The 8,594-nt window shown below is 40.7% G+C and overlaps 1 pseudogene; it reads right to left on the reverse strand.

The window, feature by feature from the left end:
- LOC102845787 overlaps positions 1-8,594 on the reverse strand; it is an 80,093-nt pseudogene that overhangs the window by 50,482 nt on the left and 21,017 nt on the right.

Raw genomic sequence — 8,594 nt, forward strand, 5'->3', positions numbered from 1 at the left:
AAATAAAATATAAGAATATTCTTCTTTTTGCAGTTTAAACAACTCTTAAAAAATTGTTTTCATATCTTTTTAGTGATTTTTATGGCTTCAAGGCTTTTTAAAAATTATTTTGTGTGGTTTACATACAAAATACATATACATTCTTATGTTCACATATTGTGTCTCGCACCTTCCTTATTCACATTATGTTTCATAAATTCATTTCCATGTTGTTACTGTTGTTATTAAATTCTGTCGAGTCCTAGGCAACTCATAGTGACCCTATGACATTTCGTTTCTCCAAGTTCACAGTTTCCAGAGGCAAGCTATTTTGGAAGTGGATTCCACTCCTGTTTTATAAAATTAATCCCCATTGATCCATGCCTACCATTACCCCGTACTTTCAGGTCCCCACTGGGTCTTTCCTATTCCTTCACCTCCTCCCTCCACCCACCAAGCTCTTGAGACCTGGTGATTCCCCCCGCCCTCATCGTGCCTGCTCCCTCCTCTTCCTCCTTTGGAATTTTATACACATCTTACTATCTTTCTATTTTTTAATTTTTTAATTAACTTAAATGAAACTTTACAGAGACTTTGGATTTCCATTCATTCATCGTTGCACTTTTCTCACTATCCTTCTATTTTTACAATAATGTTCTCATGCAGCATTTATTCTTACAAAATCAAATTTGTTCACTCAGTATAATATTCTTTCGTCCCTTAGTATTTTTCTAAATCATTGTTCATGAGTGCTGCATAGCATTGCACCAAGTGAATGCATCACAATTTCTTTCAATTTATTAATTTGTTGATGAGAATTTGGGTTGTTTTCATTTTCTGGGTATTGTGAGTTATGCTGCTATGAATATGTATGTATAAATCTCGTTTGTGTCTCAGTTCTATTTTACCTGGAGTGTATTCCTAGCAGTGTTGGAGCTGGGCCATATAGAATTTCCATATCTCACATCACACGTAAAAATCAACTCTAGGTGATTCAGAGACCTAGGGGTAAAATCCAAAATGGTAAAAATAATGAGAGACAAAATGAGACCAAACTTAGAAGATTTGTCAGATATAGGCTAAGTACAGTATCAAATGTACCAGGAGAGGATACCAATGATGAAGGGACCTTCTAAAGATTAAGTCCCTGTGTGTATCAAAAACTTTTCCAATAGGGTGGAAAGAAAATCTACTGCCTGGGGGAAAACAAAATATGTGGCCATGACATCTCAGACAAGGGTCTCATAATGAAGGTTTACAGAATTCTACAGACCTCCACAAGAAAAAGACTGATAACCCAATTACAAAATGGGCAAAATACATGGAAAGAATTTTCACAGAGGAAGATTTCCAATGACAAAGAGACACACGAAGAAATGCTCCAAATTACGGGCAATAAGAGAAATGCAAATCAAAACCACAATGAGGTACCACATCTCACTCCAATAACAGCCACAAACTTTAACAGGACAGCAAGCAATAAATGTTGAAGAGGATGTGGGGAGATTTGAATTCTTTTTTTTTAAAAACCAATCCATTTTTTAATTTTTAACTTTTTGACAGAACTAAACTGAAGCTTATTAACATTCCACTCTTACATTTCTTATCGACAAACAGAAAATGGATTCATGCATGAGCTAAAACCCCAAACAAAACTCAAAACAGGGGAAAGCTTAGAAAACTAAATATGGATCCCAGCATTAACAGCTGAACAGAAAATGTCATTTTAAAATTCTTAGCAAGTGATAAAATTGTGTAGAAACCGAACACTTACAAATTATTTACAACCTTCAATCTCTGACCAGAAATTACAGTTGGATCATGGGAAAATAGCAGAAAGGGGTTATGAGTTGAACCTACACTCTTCTAGCTGCACCCCATGTCCTTCTCAGAGGTAAGCCTGGGATTGATTAGATACTGGGCCAGACTAATACTGGCAGCAGAAAGAGTAATCTGCTTACCGGAAGAGCCTTCCACTGGTTTGGCAATTTTGATCTGGGCCCTCGACATCTGACAGATCTCGTTAATGTAGGCGCCCTGGGGCCCGATTATGCAGCTAATTACGTTATTTGGAAGGGTGAGTTCATGAGTGCTTTGACTAGATGCATCCAAACTTGCCCCATAGCCTTTCAGCTCTGGTTGCCATGGCAAAGTGGGACTGTTGTCTTGATCCCTGGTTCAGCTTGGCCAGATGGAGCAACGAAATGGTGTGTTGTCCTTGAATGGAGTAGGGTCCAGAGGTGGTCCCTTCAGATCCTGGGCGGCTTGGAGGGATAGCCTGCAGCTTTGGGACACAGATGACTGGCGAACTGGCCTGGCCGGCTGGGGCTAGTAGAGAATGGTCCTACCTTGACCCTGGGAAGACTGGGAGAGCGTCTCCAGGGTGACCAGGCAGGTATGCTTGGATGCACTCGGTGATGGGAGAGAGCATTGGTAGACCAGGGTAGTGTGGTGATTCCTCTGAGATCCTCTTAATGGGAGCTCCGACTCTCCTTTCTTCCCCAGGATGCTCCCACCTTGTTTCCCTGCCTAAGAAGTCCAAAGGTGAGCGTCACATTTAGGGCTGCGGTCACACCGGCATCCAGGGCGAGATTTGAATTCTTAGACACTGTTGGTAGAATTGCAAACCGGTACAAACACTCTGGAAGTCCATTTGGCAACTCCTCAAAATTCTTGGGTTGTTTTGGTTTTTGTTGGTTTTGTGTGTGTGTGTGTGAGTCTATAATACAAAATGTGATCAAACATGTGAAATGGCCAGATAATTCTGATTGCAAACTCTATATTCCTTTACTGTCCATGAACCTTGAAGATAAGCTACAAACAGACTATATTTAAAAAGATAGATTAAAAAAATACATAAAATATATAAATATATAAAAATAAATATATTAAAATTTTTTTACCATGTAGCTTTAGGAGACCTGTTTGAGGTAACAGGATGTAACCTTCTTCTAGGTTAAAGCTCTCATTCTTTTTATGAGGAATATTAAGTTCTTCATGATCAGGTCTTATCCTGGCTTATTATAAAGATAACGATGGTGGCAACTAAAACTGAGAGTGTATGTCAAAGGATGTGCTTGCCAGACCTTATTTAATTCACTCTTTCACCCTCAGAAGATGGCATTTTATCTTCAGCACAAGTGAATACTTACAGATTTCATTATTTATTTCACTCCAAGATGAAAATAACACAAGATCAGGGAATCCTGAAAATGAAGCTAAGTTGATGTTTATCCATTTTAGGATTGAATTATTTTATGCTGTAACTTTTTTTTTTAATTGAAATCATATGGTTCAGTAATGAAAGGCATTTTGAATTAAATGGGGGAAAGTCAGGTAATGTAGATTTTGATACAATTAGTGGGACACATATGTTCCAAAGGGTGTTGTGTGTTGGAGTGGGACTTCCTTTCCTTTCTTCACATTCATGCAGTTGAACAATCCTCCACTGGGTTCCTGTTGTTGTTGGTAGGTGCTGCTGAGTGGAGGAACACCCATAGGACCCTCTGAACAAAAGATCTGGACCCTGTTCAAGCCTTCACCATCCTCACCCTTCCTGACACACAAGAGCCCATTGCAGCAGTCACCGTGTCAGTCCACCTGGTTGAGGGTCTTCTACTCTTTCTCCAACCCTCCATCCTTTCCAGCATCATGTCCTTCTTCAAGGAATAACTTCTCCTAGCAACATGCCCAAAGTATATGAGGCAAAGCCTCATCATTCTTGCCTCCAAAGAACACTCCCGCTGCACCCTCTCCAAGACATATCTGTTCTTTCTCTGGGCCGTTCATGGGCTATTCAGTGCTCTTCTCCATCACCACAGCTCAAAGGCATCAATTCTTCTGTCATCCTTATTAATTGTCCAGCTCTCAGATGCATAGCAAAATGATCAGAAAGAAGCACCTTAGTCCTCACGCTGACATCATTACTCCTCAATAATTTGGACTGGTCCCTAACTGCAGATTTTTCCAGTGCAATACATCTCCTTATTTCCTGACTGCTGGTACCAAGGGTGTTAATTGTGGATTTCCTAAAAATGGGATACCAGCTTCCCACTAAACCCCAAAGGTAGAAAAAGTAGTTGGTCACTATCTGTCCTGTTGGCCATGAAAGGGTTAAGGAAGCCAAAACTGAGTGGTCACCCATGGAGTCCTCCTTCTGGTTTATTCCATGGTGTGGCTACACAGATGGGTGAAGTTTCCAGGGCTCTGTGGCAAATTTGAGTTTATGCCAAACACTGAGGAGATGTGAGCAAGCTACTTCCAAGCTAATCGTCGTAAATGAGGATTCGTGTTAGAAGTGAATAATCAGTACATTAAGCTATTTCAAATGATATCCTCTCTATTCCCCACTCTCCTCTACCAAAAAGTGCACGCCTTTTAGATCTGGATAGTAATTTGTGTTGTCAAGGATGTTCTTGTTACTTGATTTATTTAACAATTAACACGAAGCACAGTTTAATGCAGGGCGACTTCTGTCATTATTGTTAGTTGCTGGGGAGTTGGCTTTCACTCACGGAAACGTCCCATGTAATAAAGCACTAAGTGTTCCCGGCCTCGTGCCATCTCCATGACTGTCAGCGATTTTCATCCACAGATTTCTGACAGGGAGCTCGTGTGGCCTAGTGTTAAGAAGTGGCACTGCAATACCGGAGACACGCACTTCTACCAGCTACTCCATGGGAGAAGGAGAAAAGAAAAACCAAGCAAACCACAGAACTCTTCCTGTGTAGTTAACAGCCTCTGAAAGCCCACAGGAGGATCAGCTGTGGTTCTGACTCTACAGTAGTCAAAAACAACAGCAGCAGGTTTTTATTGGATAATTTTTTTTATGTAAATTGACAGGCTTTTCCCCTTTCTATATCTTACTTGCATCAGAGAGGTGGACAATGACTAGGAGGATAGAAGGAGAGTTGATACCTTTGAGCTGTGGTGCTGGACTGCTAGAGAAAAAACAGGTTCGTCCAAGAGAGGGTGAAGCCAGACTGCTCCTTGGAGGCAAGGATTCTGAAGCTTCTTCTGACATACTTTGGGCATGTTGCAAGGAGGGACAAGTCCTTGGAGAGGGACATCATACTTGGGAGGATGGAGGGACAGCGCAAAAGAAGACCCTTGATGAGATGGATTGACTCAGTGTTTGGGATAATGGGGGTAAATGTGTCAGAGACAATGAGATTTTCACAGAATAGGCCAGGGTTTAGGGCTGTTGTACATAGGGTTGCTATGAGTCACAAGTGACTCAAAGGCGTATAACAACATCATATCTTACTCTGAAAAAAACTCTATGTGAATCTATCCATCATGGGTGACCCCACTGGTATTTAAATACTGACAGCATGATTTCCAGCATCACATAATCGAAGTAAACACCAGGCAAAAAAACTGAAAAATGGGTGGTGGATGGATGCATCTTAATTATTACATTAGACCAGGCACTCTTCCAAGCATTTTATAGGTGTGATCTCATTTAATACTCATCGCCCGATAAGGCAGATACTATTATTGTTGCTGTATTGTAGTTAAGGAAACAGAAGTCTCAAAGCGCTAGTAAGCGGCCTAAGGTCACGAAGCCAAGAACACCTGGAGATTAAGTGAACTGGTGGAAATAGTCAGTGTAGTTCCTGATGCTGCTGGGTGCTTTTTATTTAAAATATTCTGTTCCTTATTTCACGATTGGAATATTTTATTCAGTTACACTATCAGGCTTTCATTTCCTTGTAGTTTCTAGTCTTCCCAATTTTCTCTTTTTCTAGTTGAGATTTCTTTTTCTTCTCTAATTCTCATGCACAGCAGAGGTTCACAGCCCTAAGTGCAATCAGAATTACTTGGGGATCTTTAAAAATGTACTGATCTTTTTGGTTTGTTTTTTTATTTTTTTTTTAAATCTTACTCTGATTTATTTACAAAGTTTGAATACATTGTTTTTCACAAAAGATCCTTCCCATTTCCTTCACCCCACCCACCCATTGAATTGTACAAACTCATGATTAACACCCTACCCCACCACATCCTCACCCCTCTATTGCCAACTTCCCCCCCTTGGATCCTTATACTCATTCTACAACAATGGTTTTATACAGTATTTGTCCTTGTGGGACTGAGTTAGTTTACTCCAGTCCCTCCCATGCTAGGTAGTAATTTACAAAATGATTGCTCCTGTGTGCTGTGTAGTATTCCACTGTATGAATGTACCATTCATTTGTGGCTGGACATCTGGGCTGTTTCCATGTTCTTGTGATGGTGAATAATACTGTGTACAAATGTGTACAATTGTTGTGCAATTACAAAATGAGCAAAAGACATGGAAAGAATTTTCACAGAGGAAGGTATTCAAATGGCCAACAGACATATGAAGAAATACTCCAAATCACCGGCAATAAGGGAGATGCAAATAAAAACAGTAGCAGTGGCAAAGTTTAACAGGACAGCAAGTAATAAACGTTGGAGAGGATGTGGTGAGATTGGAACTCTTATACATTGTTGATGTGATTGTACAACCGTGCAACCACTCTGGAAGGCTGTTTGGCAATTCCCCAAAAAGATGAACATAGAAATTCCAAGCTATTCTATTGCTTGGAATATGTTGTTCTTCTTATTGTTATGTGCCGTCAAGTCACCTGTGACTCATAGCAACCCTATGCACAACAGCCCTAAACCCTGCTCTATCCTATGCCAATCATATAGTCTTCAAAACACCTATCCCCATTCCCCCAGTCACTGAATCAATTCATCCCATCGAGTATCTTTCTCTCCTGCGCTGTCCCTCCACCCTCCTAAGCATGGCGTCCCTCTCCAAGGACTGATCATGCCTTATAAAATGTTCAAAATATGTCGGACTAAACTTCAGAATCCTTGCCTCCAAGGAGCAGTCTGGCTTCATCCTCTCCACAACGAACCTGTTTGTTCTCTTAGCAGTTCATAGTATGTTCAATACTCTCTTCCAGCACCACAGGTCAAAGTCATCAATTCTCCTTATGTCATCCCTAGTCACTGTCCAGCTCTCTGAAACACAGCAAGTAACTGAAAAGACCATGACCTGTATCAGGCGCACCTTAGTCTCCAGCCTGACATTGTTGGTTGTGCTCTTCAGCACTTTGGAGAGGTCGCTGACGGCCGACTTTCCTAATACAATTCATCTTGAGGCTCAGATGAAAACTTGTCCACCAATGTTCACAGCAGCATCATTCACCATCGTAAAAATGTACTGATCTTTGGACCACAAGTCAATCAAATTCATATCCCTGTTTCTGAATTTATAGGCTGATTATAATGTTCAGATCATGGGTAATTCATGTCTGTATATATCTGTGTCAGACTGTATGTGTGACTGCAGGTCTCAAGTGCTGATTGGAAAACTTAGGCTCAACACTGTTTTGCTGGTACATCCTATTAGACATTTAGGGAACTCTGATGCCTGGTGATAAAAGCTGTACTGCAATCTCAAAGCCACATGACTCGTACCCACAAGCTGCTCTACAGGAGAAGGATGAACAATATTTTCCTGTGAGATTTAATGCTTCCGAAAACTCACTGGAGGATCAGCTATGTGCTGGCGCTGACTCTTTGTGACACAACAACAATATTAGACATTTGAGAATGCCAATACTCCCCAAACTCACTCAGACAATACAGAAGATGGCCCTGCTTAACCTATTTTGTAAAGCCGATATCAGCCTGACAGCAAACAGAAGAAGACAGAGGAATGAAAACGAAGAAGAGAAAGAAAGTTACAGAACATAACTGAGAATAAAGAACACCAGAAGAATGTCTATTTGTGTTTTATTGAGAATGCAAAGTTATTTGACTGTGTGGATCATAACATATTATGACTAACATTGAGAAGAATGGGAATTCTAGGGCACTTAATTATATTCGCATGAAACCTATACCTAGACCAAGAGACACTTAGTACAAGAACAGAGCACAAGAACACGGAATCATTTAAAATCAGGACATGTACGCCATTCACTTCCTAAACAACATACCTCTGGAAACTCTATGAACTTTGATAAATGCCAACAGTTACAGAAAGGCTTCAGGTCTTTTGTTCATAGGGTCACTATGAGTTGTGCTTGACTTGACGACAATCAACAACAACAACAACATGCATCAGGGAAGACTACAGCCTTCAATACTGATTGCATCTCAACACCAAGAAGACAAAAGTCCACACCGCTGGACCAAAAAGCAGTATCATGATAGATGGAGAATAGGTTGAAATTGTCTTCTTACTTGGATCTATAATAAACACCTTTGGTACCAGCAGTCAAGTGATCAGGAGTATTGTATTGGACAAGTTTGCTGTCAGGGACCTCTCCAAATTACTGAAGAGCAAAGATGCCAATCTGAAGACTAAGGTCCCCCTGATTCAGACCATGGTCTTTTCAATCACTTCCTATCAATCTGAAAGCCACACAATGAATAAGGATGACAGAAGAGTTGATGCCTTTGAGCTGTGATGCTGGAGAAGAGTACTAAGCATCTCATAGACTTGGAGAGGGTACAGTCAGAACGCTCCTTGCAGGTAGGATGCCAAAGATTTGTCTCACATGCTCTGGGCATGTTACTAGGAGAGGCTATTCCTTTGAGAGGGACATCATGCTTAGAAAAGGTCAGCA

Source organism: Elephantulus edwardii, unplaced genomic scaffold (assembly GCF_000299155.1).
Source record: "Elephantulus edwardii isolate Elephantulus edwardi_28Jun2011 unplaced genomic scaffold, EleEdw1.0 scaffold00027, whole genome shotgun sequence".
NCBI classification, from domain to species: domain Eukaryota; kingdom Metazoa; phylum Chordata; class Mammalia; order Macroscelidea; family Macroscelididae; genus Elephantulus; species Elephantulus edwardii.